The sequence below is a fragment of the Equus przewalskii genome, chromosome 4 (assembly GCF_037783145.1).
Source record: "Equus przewalskii isolate Varuska chromosome 4, EquPr2, whole genome shotgun sequence".
Classification (NCBI taxonomy): domain Eukaryota; kingdom Metazoa; phylum Chordata; class Mammalia; order Perissodactyla; family Equidae; genus Equus; species Equus przewalskii.
The window spans coordinates 23,803,362-23,821,616 of record NC_091834.1 but is presented as its reverse complement, the minus strand read 5'-3'; the positions used below and the strand labels follow the sequence as shown (position 1 = coordinate 23,821,616).

The window sequence follows — 18,255 nt, the reverse complement described above, 5'->3', positions numbered from 1 at the left end:
GTCGCTCTTGGTTTTGGATGTTTTTGCCAGTCTAATGGGTGTAAGGTGATATCTTAGTGTAGTTTTGATTTGCATTTCCCTGATGATTAGCGATGATGAACATCTTTTCATGTGTCTATTGGCCATATTTATATCTTCTTTTGAGAAATGTCTGTTCATGTCCTCTGCCCATTTTTTGATCGGGTTGTTTGTTTTTTTGTTGTTAAGCCGTGTGAGTTCTTTGTATATTATGGAGATTAACCCTTTGTCGGATAAGTGGCTTGTAAATATTTTTTCCCAATTAGTGAGCTGTTTTTTTGTTTCAATCCTGTTTTCCCTTGCCTTGAAGAAGCTCTTTAGTCTGATGAAGTCCCATTTGTTTATTCTTTCTATTGTTTCCCTCAACTGAGGAGTTATAGTGTCTGAAAAGATTCTTTTGAAACTGATGTCAAAGAGTGCACTGCCTATGTTCTCTTCTAGAAGACTTATTGTTTCCGGCCTAATCTTTAGGTCTTTGATCCATTTTGAGTTTATTTTGGTGTGTGGTGAAAAAGAATGGTCAATTTTCAATCTTTTGCATGTAGCTGTCCAGTTTTCCCAGCACCATTTGTTGAAGAGACTTTCTTTTCTCCATTCTAGGCCCTCTGCTCCTTTGTCGAAGATTAGCTGTCCATAGATGTGTGGTTTTTATCTCTGGGCTTTCATTTCTGTTCCATTGATCTGTGGACCTGTTTTTGTACCAGTACCATGCTGTTTTGATCACTGTAGCTTTGTAGTATGTTTTGAACTCGGGGATTGTGATTCAGCCAGCTTTGTTTTACTTGCTCAGGATTGCTTTAGCAATTCGTGGTCTTTTGTTTCCCCCTATGAATTTTAGGATTCTTTGTTCAATTTCTGTGAAGAATGTTCTTGGGATTCTGATTAGGATAGCATTGAATCTGTAGATTGCTTTAGGTAGTATGGACATTTTAACTATGTTTATTCTTCCAATCCATGTGCATGGAATGTCTTTCCATCTCCTTATGTCGTCATCCAGTTCTCTCAGAAAGGCCTTGTACTTTTCATTATATAGGTCTTTCACTTCCTTAGTTAAATTTACCCTGAGGTATTTTATTCTTTTTGTTGCAATTGTGAATGGTATTGTGTTCTTGAGTTCTTTTTCTGTTAGTTCATTATTAGAATATAGAAATGCTACTGATTTATGCAAATTGATTTTGTACCCTGCAACTTTGCTGTAGTTGTTGATTACTTCTAAGAGTTTTCCAATGGATTCTTTGGGGTTTTCTATATATAAGATCATGTCATCTGCAAACAGCGAGAGTTTCACTTCTTGCCTCCCTATTTGGATTCCTTTTATTCCTTTTTCTTGCCTGATTACTCTGGCCAGGACCTCCAGTACTATGTTAAATAAGAGTGGTGATAGAGGGCATCCTTGTCTCGTTCCTGTTTTCAGGGGAATAGTGTTCAGTTTTTGCCCATTGAGTATGATGTTGGCTATGGGTTTGTCATATATGGCCTTTATTATGTTAAGGTAGTTTCCTTCTGTGCCCATTTTGTTCAGAGTTTTTATCATAAATGGCTGTTGGATCTTGTCAAATGCCTTCTCTGCATCTATTGAGATGATCATGTGGTTTTTATTCCTCAGTTTGTTGATGTGGTGTATCACGTTGATTGATTTGCAGATGTTGAACCATCCCTGTGTCCCTGGTATGAATCCCACCTGATCATGATGTATGATCCTTTTGATGAATTGCTGAATTCTGGTTGCCAAAATTTTGTTTAGAACTTTTGCATCTATGTTCATCAGTGATATTGGCCTGTAGTTCTCTTTTTTTGTGGTGTCCTTGTCAGGTTTTGGTATCAGCGTGATGTTGGCCTCATAGAATGTGTTAGGAAGTGTTCCATCTTCCCTAATTGTTTGGAATAGCTTGAAAAGGATAGGTATTAAATCCTCTCTGAAAGTTTGGTAGAATTCCCCAGGAAAGCCATCTGGTCCTGGGGTTTTATTCTTTGGGATGTTTTTGATTGCTGTTTCAATCTCTTTCCTTGTGATTGGTCTGTTCAAATTGTCTGCCTCTTCTTGAGTGAGCTTTGGGAGATTGTAGGAGTCCAAGAATTTATCCATTTCCTCTAGGTTATCCATTATGTTGGCGTATAGTTTTTCGTAGTATTCTCTTATAATCCGTTGTATTTCTGCAGAGCCTGTTGTTATTTCTCCTCTTTCATTTCTGATTTTGTTTATTTGAACTTTCTCCCTTTTTTCCTTTGTAAGTCTGGCTAGTGGTTTGTCAATTTTATTTATCTTCTCAAAAACCAGCTCTTTGTTTCATTGATCCTTTCTACTGCCTTTTTTGTTTCCATAGTATTTATTTCTGTTCTAATTTTTATTATTTCTCTCCGTCTGCTGACTTTGGGCTTTATTTGTTCTTTTTTCTCTAGTTCAGTTAGGTGTACTTTAAGATTGCTTATTTGGGATTTTTCTTGTTTGTTAAGATGTGCCTGTATTGCGATGAATTTTCCTCTTAATACAGCTTTTGCTGTATCCCATATGAGTTGGTATGGCATGCTATCATTTTCACTTGTTTCCAGGTATTTTTTTATTTCTTCTTTAATTTCTTCAATGATCCATTGCTTGTTCAGTAGTGTGTTGTTTAGTCTCCATATCTTTGTGCCTTTCTCAGCTTTTTTCTTGTAATTAATTTCTAGCCTTATAGCACTATATCAGAGAAGATGCTTGTTATTATTTCATTTTTTTTAAATTTGTAGAGGCTTGCCTTGTTTCCCAGCATATGGTCTATCCTTGAAAATGTTCCATGTGCACTTGAGAAGAATGTGTAATCTGCTGTTTTAGGATGAAGTGATGTATATATGTCTATTAAGTCCAATTGTTTTAGTTTTTCATTTAGCTCCACTATTTCCTTGTTGATTTTCTGTCTGGATGATCTGTCCATTGATGTGAGTGGGGTGTTGAGGTCCCCTACTATTATTGTGTTGTTTTTAACATCTTCCTTTAGGTCTTAATAGTTGCTTTATGAGTCTTGGTGCTCCTGTGTTGGGTGCATAGATATTTATAAGCATTATTTCTTCTTGATGAACTGTCCCTTTGATCATTATATATTGTCCCTCTGTGTCTCTCTTTACCTGTCTTATTTTGAAGTCCACTTGGTCTGATATAAGAATTGCAACACCTGCCTTTTTTTCCTTGCTATTAGCTTGAAGTATTGTCCTCCACCCCTTCACCCTGAGCCTGTGTTTGTCCTTGGGGCTGAGGTGTGTTTCTTGGAGGCAACAAATTGTTGGATCTTGTTCTTTAATCCATTTTGCCACTCTGTGTCTTTTTATTGGAGAGGTCAATCCGTTTACATTGAGAGTGATTGTTGATGCATGTGGACTTAATGCTGTCAATCTGTCACTCATTATCTTGTTTTCCTGCATTTCTTTTCCTGTGTGCTTTAGACTACCCATTTAATACTGCAATTTCTTATGCTGGGTTTCTTAGATTTTTCCTTATTTATGATTTGTGCCTCTGTTCTGTATTTTATTTTAGTGTCTACCTTGAAGTTTGTATTTAGAACCTCGTGTATAATATAGTCTATTCTCTGGTGGTCTCTTACTTGCTTGACCAATACTGATTTAGACCCTTTGCTCTTGCCCTCCTAAATAATTATTTTTATTTCTTATTGCAACTCGTGTTATGAATTTGTAGTTAGAGTGATAGGATCATCCTTGCTTTGGTAGTTTCCTTACCTTTACCCTAATGCTATAATTGAATATTTGCTATCCTGTTCTGGTTCTATCCATCAGTCTTCCTAGTCTGTGGATTGTGACCCCTTTCTGCCTTTTTTCTTTTGTCAGGTATGAGAGCCTTCTTGAGGATTTCTTGTAGTGGAGGGCTTTTAGTTACAAATTCCCTTAACTTTTGCTTGTCTGGAAAAGATTTAATTTCTCCCTCATATCTGAAGGAAATTCTTGCTGGATAGAGTATTCTTGGCTGAAGATTTTTATCTTTTAAAGCTTTGAATATGTCACTCCATTCTCTCCTAGCTTGTAAGGTTTCCATAGAGAAATCCGCTGACAGTCTGATAGGGGCTCCTTTATAGGTTATTCTCTTCTTTTTTCTTACTTCCCTGAGTATTCTTTCCTTATCTTTGCTTCTTGCCAATTTTACTAGTATGTGCCTTGCAGTAGGTCTTTTTACATTGGCAAATCTAGGAGATCTGAAAGCTTCCTCTACACACATTTCTCCGTCAATCCCTAGATTTGGGAAGTTCTCTTCAATAATTTCGTTAAGCACACTTTCTGCTCCATTTTCCTTTTCCACGTTCTCGGGAATTCCCTATGATCCTTATGTTCTTACTCCTCATTGAATCCACTATCTCTCGGAGATTTTCCTCCTTTCTTTTAATTCTTAGTTCTCTTTCTTCCTCTGTCTGGAGCCACTCAGCCTGTCTATCTTCAATTATGTTAATTTTCTCTTCTATAGTGTCTACACGGGCATTCAGGGAATCTGTATTCTGTTTTATCTGGTCCATTGTGTTTTTCATCTCTAGTAATTCTGTTTGATTCTTCTTTATGATTTCAATCTCTTTTGTGAAGTAACTCCAGAACTCGGCTTGTTTCTCTATCTTTCTCTCTACCTCATTGAGTCTTTTGATTATAGCTGCTCTGAACTCATTATCACTTAGTTTACCTAATTCCAAGTCCTCAGGACTTAATTCTATGTTTTTATTGTTTTCCTTCTGGTCTGGGGCTTTTATAAATTGCTGGATGGTAGAGTAGCGGTTTTTTCATATGGTGGTAGGATTCAGTTGCAGTTACAGCCTGTCGCCACTAGATGGGGGTTGAGAGCTGCGTGTTATGAGCTCTCCACCTTCGGGCAAGATGGCTGCACCCAGTGGCTTTACTGGGAGGGAGGGGCTGCTGTTCTTGAGCGCCGATCTGGATTCAGATTAGTTCTGTTCTCTGGTCTCCTGAGGCCCTGGGTTTATGGGGTCCCCGCGGATGGAAGCTTTCCCCCCATCAGCGGGTTTCCACTGAACCAGTGGCAGGAGTCCTGGATGATCCCCTGGTCGCGCGGCCCCTCCCCCGCTTCTTCCCGAGCTACTCAGCAAGGATCGCAGACTCTAGGGGAGGGAGCGATGTTCTCTCCTACGGTTCCAGTGTCTCCGAGGCTGTAAGTAAGGTTTATGGTCTCCGCCTTCTTGGTATTGTAGGTCTCTAACATGTTGGCATTAGATTTATTCTCTGAAATTCAGTTTTTCCATTCCTTTGTTGTATTTTGGAGGGGAGAGAATCCCGGGTCAGCTCACCCCGCCATTTTGCTCTGCCCCTTCTGTTCACAGCAGTTTTGATTGTTTTCTCCTCTTACTGCAGGGTGGGGGTGGTATCCACTGACAGTGGGGTTAGGCCCTGGGGGCAGGACGTTGTGGCTGCCTCCTTGGAGAAAGTTCAGGTCCTCAGTCAGCCTTTTCTGATTAGTGAAAATAAAAGTGTAATGATTTTCTGCAACCAGGTTGATGAACAACCTGAATTATACTGAATTTTGTCCATGGCCCCTCAGGGTAAGAAATTCTCTCTGGAGAGTGTGATGTGGGGACTTGAGCAGAAGGAGCAGAGGAGTCCTCTGAAGCAACTGGCCAGGAGGAGTTGGTTCTCCTAGGAAGGGTGAGGGGGAACTGTAACTTCAGGATTCCAGGAGAAAGTTACCGCAGAGAGAAAATTATGTTGCAAGCCTGTTGCTCTCTGGTGAAAATGAAGATATGGTGTTTGCCCTTTGAATTTGTATCCTTTCCTCCTAGACACCATTTTCTCTTCTGTTTTGCTTCTTAACTCTCAGTTGCCCTGGGCCTTGATTCTGTTTAGTTCCAGGTTTGCGCCTGTGAACACTTCCACTGTCTAGTCCCCTCTCCCTCCTTTTAAGTCTTTCCACTTATGCTTTTCTCTCTTTCCCTTTCTCTATTTTCCTTGCAGCTCTCTGACTGTCTCAGATTTCTCTATTATTTTTCTCTATTTAATTTAATTAATTTATTTTTAATTTCTTTTTCTTTTTTATTGTGGTAACATTGTTTATAACATTACATAAATTTCAGGTGTACATGGTTATATATTTCAACTTCTGTGTATATTACATCATGTTCACCACCCAAAAACTAATTACAATCCATCACCACACACATATACCTAAACACCCCTTTCATCCTCCTCCCTCCCCGCTTTCCCTCTGGTAACCACTAATCAATCTCTGTTTCTATTTGTTTGTTTGTCATTGCTTTTATCTTCTACTTATGAGTGAGATGATATGGTATTTGACTTTCTCACTGTGACTTATTTCACTTAGGATAATGCCTTCCAGGTACTTCCATCTTGTCACAAATGGCAAGATTTCATTGTTTCTTATGGCTGAGTAAGATTCCATTGTATATATACTACATCTTCTTTATCCATTCCTCCCTTGACAGGTACCTAGGTTGCTTCCAAGTCTTAGATATTGTAAATAATGCTGTGATGAATGTGGGGGTGCATGCATCTTTATGCATTGTTTTCATGTTCTTTGAATAAATACCCGGAAGTGGAATAGTTGGATCATACGGCATTTCTATTTTTAATTTTTTGAAGAATCTCCATACGGTTTTCCATAATGGCTTCAGTAGTTTGCACTCCCACCAGCAGTATATGAGGATTCCCTTCTCTCCACATCCTCTCCAACACTTATTGTTTCCTGTCTTATTAATTATAGCCATTCTGACGGGAGTGAGGTGATATCTCATTGCAATTTTGATTTGTATTTATCTGATAGTTAATTATGTTGAACATCTTTTCATGTGCCTCTTGGCCATCTGTATATCTTCTCTGGAGAAACGTTCAGAATTTTTGCCCATTTTTTAATTGAGTTGTTAGTTTTTTTGTTGTTGAGATGTATGAGTTCTTTATATATTTTGGATATTACCCCCTTATCAGGTATATGATTTGCAAATATCTTATTCCAATTTTGAGATTGTTTTTTCATTTTATTGATGGTTTCCTTTGCTGTGCAGAAGCTTTTAGATCTGACGTAGTCCCATTTGTTTATTTTTTCTATTGTTTCCCTTGCCAGTTCAGACATGGTACTGGAAAATATGCTGTTAAGACTGATGTCAGACAGCGTACTGCCTATGCTTTCTTCTAGAAGTTTAATGGTTCCAGGACTTGCATTCAAGTCATTAATCCATTTTGAGTTAATTTGTGTGTATGGTGTGAGAAAACAGTCTAGTTTCATTCTCTTTCATGTGGCTGTCCAGTTTTCCCAACAGCATTTATTGAAGAGACTCTTCTTTCTCCATTGTATGCTCTTGGCTCCCTTGTTGAAAACTAGCTGTCCATAGATGTGTGGGTTTATTTCTGGGCTCTCGATTCTGTTCCATTTATCTGTGTGTCTCTTTTAGTGCCAGTATCATGCTGTTTTGGTTACTATAGCTTTGCGGTATATTTTGAAATAAGAGGGTGTTATACCTCCAGGTTTGTTCTTTTTTCTCAGGATTCCTTTGGCTATTCAGGGTCTTTTGTTGTTCCATATGAATTTTAGGATTCTTTGTTCTATTTCTGTGAAAAATGTTATTAGAACTTTGATAGGGATTACATTGAATCTGTAGATTGCTTTAGGAAGTATGGACTTTTTAACTATGTTAATTCTTCCAATCCAAGAGCATGGGATATCTTTCCATTTCTTTGTGTCTTCTTCAATTTCTTTCAACAAACTTTTAGAAATAATAAATGAATACACACAAGTTGTAAGATACAGAATTAACATACAAAAATCAGTTGTGTTTCTATACACTAAGAATGAAGTAGCAGAAAGAGAAATTAAGAATACAATCCCATTTATAATTTCAACAAAAAGAATAAAATATGTAGGAGTAAACTTAACAAAAGAATTGAAAAACTTACACACTGAAAACTATAAAATATTCCTTATTTTAAAGCTACCTTAGGGCACATTTATAAGATTTCCTTCTTTATGTGGACATAAATACAGAGACTTTTATAATTACATTGTAGGAACAGTAACTTCTGTTGATTATTATATCATTCCTCTTCTTTCTTCGGTAAACCTGGCCAAGAAGAAAATTCCAGGAAGAAATTTGTTTTGTCATTTGTAATGTCGATAAGAAGTAAAACGTAGGACTCAGAACTCAAAGATTTGGGATAATAAAATACATACTAGTTGGTTACTTCAGAATAAAACTAAAGGTCCTATCAGAAGGATATGAGTCAGAATTCAAAATTCAAATTCCAGTCATATTAATATAACCTACTGCATCTCTGCTTATGTTAATTATTCAGAGAATTTGGTTCAAGATTGATCTCTTCCCTGACATGAATTTGCCGTTTTTCATCCAGAAGCATTTTCTTATCTTTTCACACACATTCAAATCATAATTTTATTAAAAGATATGTGTTGAATAAGTTATAACATTTGCAAATATTGCAATTTTTTTAAAGTGATGTAGCTTCATGATAACATCAGGTTTATATTATAAGGCATTCAATGGCATTGCTGAGTAAGAATTAAGATATACCTAAAAGACTGACCTAGAAGTCTATTATTGATTTACACAAACTCTCAAATAACCAAGTCCTATTTTGATTATTATATGTTTTTATGTCTGACTGGCTTTATCTATAAAAATCATATGTGAATCTGTTGGATAAATTTGAATTATCAAACATTTTCATATCTAATGGTGCAAAAAACAATATTTAGGAAAAAATACATTTTGTCGATTTTTAGTCTTTAGGTAAGCACTTACTTACATGTTTTGGTCTTAAAATATATTATAATAGTATTGATGATAAAGAACGTTCATCATTGTCATTAACTCACGCAAGATAATATCATCAAGGTATTTGCCAAATAGATTATTTATTTTAATTTGGTCTCATCTTTGATAAAAAATAATAAGAAAATTTAAAATATATATATTTTTAGGACAATATCTTCAAAATACCCTTGACTTTGAGACTTCCATTTCTGGGAAGATGAGATAGACATACTTTTCCCTACTCTTTCTTGCTAAGTACTCATAAAAACCCTGGAGTCTATCTAAAACAAGCCTAAGAATATTCTGAAAGTTTGAGACTGATCAGAGACCTTGGAACCCAAGGAATGGCACAAGGGTAGTCCCTGGATGTTCTTTCTCCCTCTGGGTGCTGGCAACTAGCAGAGACTCAAAAGCCCCTGAAAGCCTGCTCTTTCTAGCCAACGGTCAGGGAAAAGGGCAGCCTAGCAAGATAAAACTTTTAGATAAAAATAGCTCTACTCTAGACAAACACTCAGACAAAACTGTGGCCCCACCCTCACCCAGATAACAGAGGCTCGGCGGAAGAACAGACTTTCACCCTTGCCAGGTGGTGATGAGATGCCTCTCAATCTCCCCACTGAACTGGTGCCAGAGAGGGCCTAGTGAAGTCAAGAGCAGAGGTTAGCTAGAGCAATAAGACAAGAAAAACAGTCATACAGTTTGGAAAGGAAGAAATAAAATCGCCCCTCTGTGCCAGTGACATTATTGTATACATAGGAAATACTAAGGAATCTACAAAATAACTCCCAAAACTAATAATTGAGTTCAGCAAGATCACAGGATACAAGATCAACAACATTTCTAGAGAGTAGCAGTGAATAGATTCTTGAGATTAAAAATTTAATATAATTTACAATGGGGTAAAATGTAATTTGTGTAAATCTAACAAAACTTGTACTTGAGTTATATGCTGGAAACTACAAAACATTGATGAAATAAATAACAAAATAGCTAAATAAATGGATAAACATCCTACGATCATGTATTGGAAGATTTATGTAGCAAAGTTGTTAATTCACCAATAATTGATACACAAGTTTAACGCAATTCCTATCCAAATATCAGCAATAATTTTGGTAAGTGGAGACAAGTTTATTATGAAATTTATATTGAAAGAAGAAGGAACTAGAATAGCTAAAACAATTTTGAAAAAAGTAGAATAAAATGGGAAGAGTCAGTCTACCCAAGTTGAAGATATATTATCTAGCTATAGTAATCAAGACAATGTGCTATTGGTTGACGGAAAGATATACAGATCAATGAAACAGAAGTGAGTACACAGGAATAGACCCAAGAAATATACAGAACCAAGTCTGATAAAGATGCAACAGCAATTCAATGGGGACAAGTTAACTTTTTCAACAAATGGTGCTGGAGTCTTTGGACATCCACAGACAAAAAAAAAGAACCTCGATCTAAATCACATATGAAATTATACAAAAATTAATATACAAGATTATTATAAATAATTAACTCACAATGGATCACAGGCTTAAACATAAGATATAAAACTATAACACTATTAGCCAAAAATTTTGAAGAAAGTCTTCAAGATAAGAAAGTCTTGTTCTAAATAACAGTTCTTAGACTTAACACCAAAGTGTGATCCATAAAAAGAAAATTGAGAAGTTAGATTTCATCAAAATGAAAACTTTTTGCTCTGTCAAAAACCATGTTTAGAGTATAAAAGACAATTACAGAATGAAACAAAATATTTGCATATCACATATCCAACAGAGGACTGGTATCTAGAATATATAAAGAACTCCCTAAACTCAACAGTAAAAGATAAAACAATTTGATTGGAAAATAGGCAAAATACATGAAGAGACATTTCAATGAAAGGATATAGAAATTGCGTATAAGCATGAGAAATGATGTCAACATCATTAGCGATTAGGGAAATACAAATTAAAACCACATTGAGATATTCCTACAACCCTCCAGCATGGCTAAAATAAAAAAATAGTGGCAATAAGAAATGCCAATGAGGATTAACAAAAAGTGGGTTACTCACATATGACCACTGAGAATGTAAAATGGCACTCTAGAAAATAGTTTGGCAGTTTCTAAAAAACCAAACGTATATCTACCATATGACTTAATCTGAGAGAAAGGAAAAGTTTTGTTGACACTAAAACCTGTACTCTACCATTTCTAGCAGTTTTGTTCATAATAGCCAAAAACTGGAAACAATCCAAATGTCCTTCAAAGCAAATTATGGTAATCTTTACCATATGTAATAGTCACAAATAAAAGGAAAAAACTTATTGATACTCACAACAGTCTGGATGAATCTCCAGAGGATTATGCTGAGTGAAAATAGCCAATCTCACATTCCATTTATATCTTATTCTTAAAATGACAATTGTAAAAAGGGAGAAGAGAATTAATTGTCCTAGCAGTTAATGAGGAAAGTGGATGCGACTGTAAAAGGGCAACGGGGGGATGTTTGGGGTGATGGCAATGTCTGGATCTTGACTGCATTAGAGTCAATATGTTGCCTGTGAAAGTGTCCTATAGCTTTGAAAAATGTTACTGTTGGGGAAAACTGGGTAAAGGGTACACAAGATCTCCCCTACTATTTCTAACATCTGCATGTGCATCTACAATGACTTCAAAATAAAAAATTTAATTACAAAATGTTCCTTTTCCAATATATATCTGTATGGGGCTAAGTTTTCCTCATATGTTTCAACCAAAGCACCATATGGCAAATGATGGAATGTGAGGCTCATGTGAGAATCCAGCTGACTTCTACGCCACACATTAAAAAATTTTGCAAAATGTGAATCAATGCCACTGTACTCATTATACATACTTTTGTTTTTGAAAATGTGCTTATTTTTCTTTAAAAATATGCTTTCAATGGTAAACAATAATACTTTTATAATTATTTTTCAATAAGTTATAAATATTTTGAAAATATCTATTTCCTTTTCTAAAACAGTAAGTAATGATAGATAAAACCCACATCAACAAAAGCTATTTGGTGTCTTAAATGATTTTTAACAGTCAGAAGAGGTCAGAAGACGATAAACTTGGTGAATTTCTGAGTTACACATTGGTCAGTGTTCACTAAATACTCAACCTGTAGTTTATTTTGTCTGTGTAGACACATTACAACATATTAAAATGTATTCTCCTCTTCAAAATGTAACAAAATGAGAAAGAATGGTCAGAAGTTTAAGCATTGATGCAGTATTTAATTTCAACAGAGCTACCTAAAGATTTATAAACAGAAACCATAAAAAGCCTTGTCTCAAAATGTTGTTTTAATCTTTGTCTCATTTTCTAACTAGAAATTGCAGACGTCATAAGCACTTATTCATCTAAGCATTTAATAGTCAATGGCCCTCAATGGCGACAGATTGCCCTGTAGGCAGCAAAGAAATGAATGTTTCTCAGTGACAGATCTCTCTGATGAGGCCTTAAATGTTCAAATTTTGTTTACTCATAAAGCAGGAAGATGATGTTTTACCCCTTAAGCCAATTGACAGGAAGATTGTAATTATTCTACTCTCCCGGCACCAGTTTCCTACCTGCACATTCCTCTGAGTATTAAAAAAATGTTCTCATCTGTGATTTTTCTATTCACATCTTTCCCCCCTTGCCATAAATAAATTAATTTATAAGAAACATAGCAAATTCAGGTTCCAGCACTTTGTAAACAAGCGTTTAAAGCAATATTCTGCTTGTATCATTGATTACCATTAACAGAAGTCTAGATCTCAAATTCGCTGAAGCTGACAAATATGTGATAGACAGGACCTGTTTCTGGTAGATCTGTGTACACCGAACTCTTGCTGCAGGTTCTGCCCTTGTATCTACACATCCATCTGGATTTAAAGAGTGTTTGTGTCCTTGTGCAATGATCCTGGGCCATGCCCCTCAGATCCTTCCCACTCCTCTCCAGGACTGAGATCCATGGCTCCAGCAATCTGGAGTGTTGACAGCTAGGAACTTAGTTCTGTGTTTCCCCTCCAGGTTGTTAATCTTCTGTGAAAAAAGTTGCCATAGCCAGGGTCACACCACTTTCCCGGAGGCAGTCTGCTTCCAGTGACAGGGCAGTGGGGGGGGAGGGGATAAAGGCCTAGGCCCCTCACCCCAATTGGGACACCCTAAATGGGCAAGCATCCAGCTCCAGCACCCCTGTGGAATGGCTGAGGCCTTTCTTGTGACTGTGTTGCAGCTTCCTATCCCTCTGCCAATCCTCTTTCCACTATGGTGCAGGCAAATCTCCATTGCAGAGTCCGCTTCCCAAGCCACTTGACTCTCAGCAATTGTTCAGTCCACAGTTGGTCATTCTTTTCAGGCCTAAATTTCTTCTTGCTCCATCTCATATTCTGCAAATAAATGTCACTTCTACTGAGGAGAAAACAGAGATCATTACATAAGAATTTTCATAACTTTCCTCTCCTCAGACACTAACGCTCTACTTATTTTTACTTAAATATATTATCTTATTTCCATGGCCAGAGGAAGCTCTGTCCTCCTTGCCAATGCATGAATTTCTATCTCTACTGTAGAATATGACAGGTCCTGGAAGGAATATGCCCCAAATAACATAAATTATTTAACAATTACTTATGTTTTTATTGTAAAATCAGTACACACTAATTTTAGCTTCATCTTTCTTCCTTTCTCCTCCCTCCATCTTCCTTCTTCAGGCTAGGCAGCCCTGAAGCAGCACCCAGAGTATCCAGGGCCAAGCTTTATGTTGGCCTTTCCTTCTTCTCCTTTATCCTTCATGGGGAATAGTTGATTCAGGTAGGGACACTTAATGAATGTTAAAACTGGTGGATAAAAATTGAATGAATAACAACCTATTTATATAGCTTCAAAGTATTGACCCACAAAATACCTATTAATTGCAATATACTTATTAATCACTTTACAGTGGAGAACTCTGACAAACATCACCCTAACCAAAGAGATCAAAGCTAATGTGACCAGAAATGGGAGGAATGTGCTTCCTGATAGGAAACACTGAGAGAAACACACACTGCTTCTGTGTTATTCCTATCAGAAATGCACAACCTGAGCCTAATCATGAGGAAATTAGATAAACCTGAAAACAGAAGCATATTCCACATAGGAACTGGCCTGGATTCTTCAAAAATGTCAAGTTATTAAAGACAAGGACAGATGTAGGAGCTACTCTAGATTAAAGGACACAAGAGAGCTATGAATGAGGCCAAATAATCAGACCCTTATCGAAACAACCATTTTTCCCCTAATATTACTTTAACGTTAATATGGAAAATTTGTTCCAAGTTACTTGCTGTTTTTTGCCCTTTATAACTATACTCCACTGTACAACCATTTTACTTCAATTCATGCTCTTAATTCAATTCTTAGCTTGTTTAATCAAAACATCTCTCATTCTAAGCTTTCATCACTTGGTCACTCTTCACTTTGATATTTCTCTCCATGTGGTATTTTATCTCTATTTGTAACAGTTTTTTTATTGAGGTCATAATAGTTTATAACATTGTGAAATTGCAGTTGTACATTATTATTTGTAAATCACCATATAAATGTACCCCTTCACCCCTCTTGCCCAACCCCCAACCCCCTTCCCCCTGGTAACCACTAAACTGCTTTCTTTGTCTGTATGTTGTTCATCTTCCACATATGAGTCAAATCATACAGTGTTAGTTTTTCTGTGTCTGGTTTATGTCCCTTAAGATCATACTCTCAAGATCCATCCATGTTGTTGCAAATAGGATGATTTTGTCTTTTTTATGGCTGAGTAGTATTCCATTGTGTGTATATATACATACACACACACACACACACACACACACATATATATATACCACATCATCATTATCCAATCATCAGTTGATGGGTACTTGGGTTGCTTCCATGTCTCGGCAATTGTGAATAATGCCACAATGAACATAGGGGTGCATAAGTCTCTCTGTATTGCTGATTTTAAGTTCTTTGGATAAATACCTAGTAGTGGGATAGCTGGGTCATATGGTATTTCTATTTTTAATATTTTGAGAAATCTCCATAGTGTTCCATAGTGGCTGCACCAGTTTGCATTCCAAAACTGGTGTATGAGGGTTCCCTTTTCTCCACAACCTTTCCAATAGTTGTTATTTTTTGTCTTAGTGATTATAGCTATTCTAGTGTGTGTAAGGTGATGTCTAAGTGTAGGTTTGATTTGCATTTCTGCAATGATTAGTGATGTTGAACATCTTTTTATGTGCCTATTGGCCATCTGTATATCTTCTTTGGAAAAATGTCTGTTCATATCCTTTGTCCATTTTTTGATCAGGTTATTTGGTTTTTTTGTTGCTCAGCTGTGTGAATTCTTTATATATTATGGAGATTAACCCCCTGTCAGATGTATGATTTGCAAACATTTTCTCCCAGTTTGTGGGTTGTCCTTTAGTTTTGTTCATTGTTTCCTTTGCCTTGCAGAAGGTTTTTAGTCTGATGAAGTCCTACTTGTTTATCTTTTCTTTTGTTTTCCTTGTCTGAGTAGACATGGTATTCAAAAGGATCCTTTTAACACTGAAGGCAAAGAGTATAGTGCCTTTATTTTCTTCATGAAGTTTTGTGGTTTCAGGTCTTACCTTCATGTCTTTGATCCATTTTGAGGTTTTATTTTTTGTATGGTGAAAGATAATGGTCTACGTTCATTGCTTTGCATGTGGCTGTCCAGTTTTCCCAACACCATTTGTTAAAGAGACTTTCCTTTCTCCATTATAAGTTCTTAACTTCTTTGTCAAAGATTAGCTATCCATAGATGTGAGGCTTTATTTCTAGGCTTTCAATTCTGTTCCATTGATTTGTGTGCCTGTTTTGTGCCAGTACCATACTGTTTTGGTTACTATTGCTTTGTAGAATATTTTGAAGTCAGGGGTTGTGGTGCCTCCAGGTTTGTTCTTTTGTCTCAGGATTGCTTTAGCAATTTGGAGTCTTGGTTGCCCCATATGAGTTTTAGTATTCTTTGTTCTATTTCCATGAAGAATGTCATTGGTGATCTGATTGGGATTACATTGAATCTGTAGATTCCTATAAGGTAGCATGGACATTTTAACTATGTTTATTCTTCCAATACATATGCATGGAATATCTTTCCATTTCTTTATGTCATCATCAATTTCTTTCAATAATGTCTTATAGTTTTCATTGTATAGGACTTTCACCTCCTAGGTTAAATTTATTCCTAGATATTTTATTCTTTTTTTGCGATTGTAAATGGGATTGTATTCTTGAGTTCCCTTTCTGTTGGTTTGTTATTAGAGTAGAGAAATGCAACTGATTTCTGTAAGTTGATATTGTACCTGGAAACTTCGCTGTAGTTGTTGATTATTTCTAATAGTTTTCCAATGGATTCTTTAGGGTTTTATACATATAAAATCATATCATCTGCAAATAGTGACAGTTTTACTTCTTCCTTTCCAATTTGGATCCTTTTTATGTCTTTTCCTTGCCGAATTGCTCTGGCCAATACCTCCAGTACTATATTGAATAGGAGTAGTGAGAGTGGGCACACTTGTCTTATTCCTGTTCTCAGAGGGATGACATTCAGTTTTTCCCCACTGAGTATGATGTTGGCTATGGGTTTGTCATATATGGCCTTTATTATGTTGAGGTACTTTCCTTTTCTACCCATTTTATTGAGAGTTTTTATTATAAATTGATGTTGGATCTTATCAAATGCTTTCTCTGCATCTGTTGAGATTATCATGTAGTTTTTATTCCCCATTTTATTAATGTGGTGTATCACATTGATTTGCAAGTGTTGAACCAACCCTACGTGCCTGGTATAAATCCTTCTTGATCATGTTACATGATCTTTTTAATGTATTTCTGTATGCGGTTTGCCAATATTTTGTTGAGGTTTTTTGCATCTATGTTCATCAGCAATATTGGCCTGTAATTTTCCTTCTTTGTGTTGTCCTTGTCTTGCTTTGGTATCAGGGTGATGCTGGCCTCATAGAATGTGTTAGGAAGTGTTCTGTCTTCCTAATTTTTTGGTATAGTTTGAGAGGGATAGATAATAAATCTTCTTTAAATGTTTGGTCAAATTCTCCAGTGAAGCCATCTGGTCCTCAACTTTTAATTTTTGGTAGTTTTTGCTTACTGGTTCAATCTCTTTACCTGTGATTGCTCTATTCAGATTCTCTATTTCTGCTTGATTCAATTTTGCAACATTGTAAGAATTTAAGAATTTATCCATTTCTTCTAGACTGTCCAATTTGTTGGCATGTAGTTTTTCACAGTATTCTCTTAGAATCTTTTGTATTTCTGTGATATCCATTGTAATTTTTCCACTTTCATTTCTAATTTTATCTATTTGAACCTTCTCTATTTTTTCTTAGTGAGTCTGGCTAAGGGTTCATCAATTTTTTTATCTTCTCAAAGAATCAGCTCTTTTCTTCATTGATCCTTTATCTACTATCTTTTTTGTTTCAATTTCATTTATTTCTGCTGTAATTTTTAATATTTCTCTCCTTCTGCTGAGTTTGGGCTTTGTTTGTTCTTCTTTTTCTAATTCAGTTAGATGTAGTTTAGGATTGCTTATTTGAGATTTTTCTTTTGTGTTAAGGTGGGCCTACATTGCTATGAATTTCCCTCTTAGGATGACTTTTGCTCCATCCCATATGAGTTGGTATGGTGTGTTTTCATTTTCATTTGTCTCCACTTATTTTTTGATTTCTCTTTTAATTTCTTCAATGATCCATTGGTTGTTCAGTAGCATATTGTTTAGTCTCCACATCTTTGTCCCTTTCCCAGCTTTTTTCTTGTAGTTGGTTTCTAGTTTCATATCATTATGGTTGGAAAAGATGCTTGGTATGATTTCAATCTTCTTAAATTTATTGAGGCTTGCCTTGTTTCCCAACATATAGTCTATCTTTGAGAATGTTGTGTGCTCACCTGGGAAGAATGTGTATTCTTCTGTTTTGGGATGGAGTGTTCTATATATATCTATTAAGACCATCTGGTTTAGTTTTTCATTTCATTCCACTATTTCCTTGTTGATTTTCTGTCTGGATGATTTATCCACTGATGTACATGGAGTGTTGAGGTCCTCTTACTATTTTTGTGCTGTTGTTACTATCTCCTTTTAGGTTTGTTAATAGTTGTTTTATGTACTTTGGTGCTCCTGCGTTGGGTGCATAAATATTTATGTGTTATGTCTTCTTGGTGTAGTGTCCTTTTTATTATAATATACTGCACCTCTTTGTCTCTCTTTACCTATTTTATCTTGCAGTCTACTTGTCTGATATAAGTATGGCAACACCTGTTTTCTTTTGTTTGCCATTAGCTTGGAGTATTATCTTCCATCCCTTTGCTCTGGGCCTGTGTTTGTCTTTGGAGCTGAGATGTGTTTCCTGAAGGCAACATATTGCTGGGTCTTGTTTTTTAATCCATCTCACCACTCTGTGTCTTTTGATTGGAGAATTCAATCCAT

General features: G+C 36.1%; 1 long non-coding RNA gene across 1 annotated transcript in view; it reads right to left on the bottom strand.

The window, feature by feature from the left end:
* Nucleotides 1–7,818: 7,818 nt before the first annotated feature.
* LOC139082785 (uncharacterized) overlaps nucleotides 7,819–18,255 on the bottom strand; it is a 29,105-nt gene continuing 18,668 nt past the window's right edge. The window contains exon 2 of the long non-coding RNA XR_011539017.1: nucleotides 7,819–13,181. This is a non-coding gene — a long non-coding RNA (uncharacterized lncRNA). The remainder of the gene's footprint in view (nucleotides 13,182–18,255) is intronic.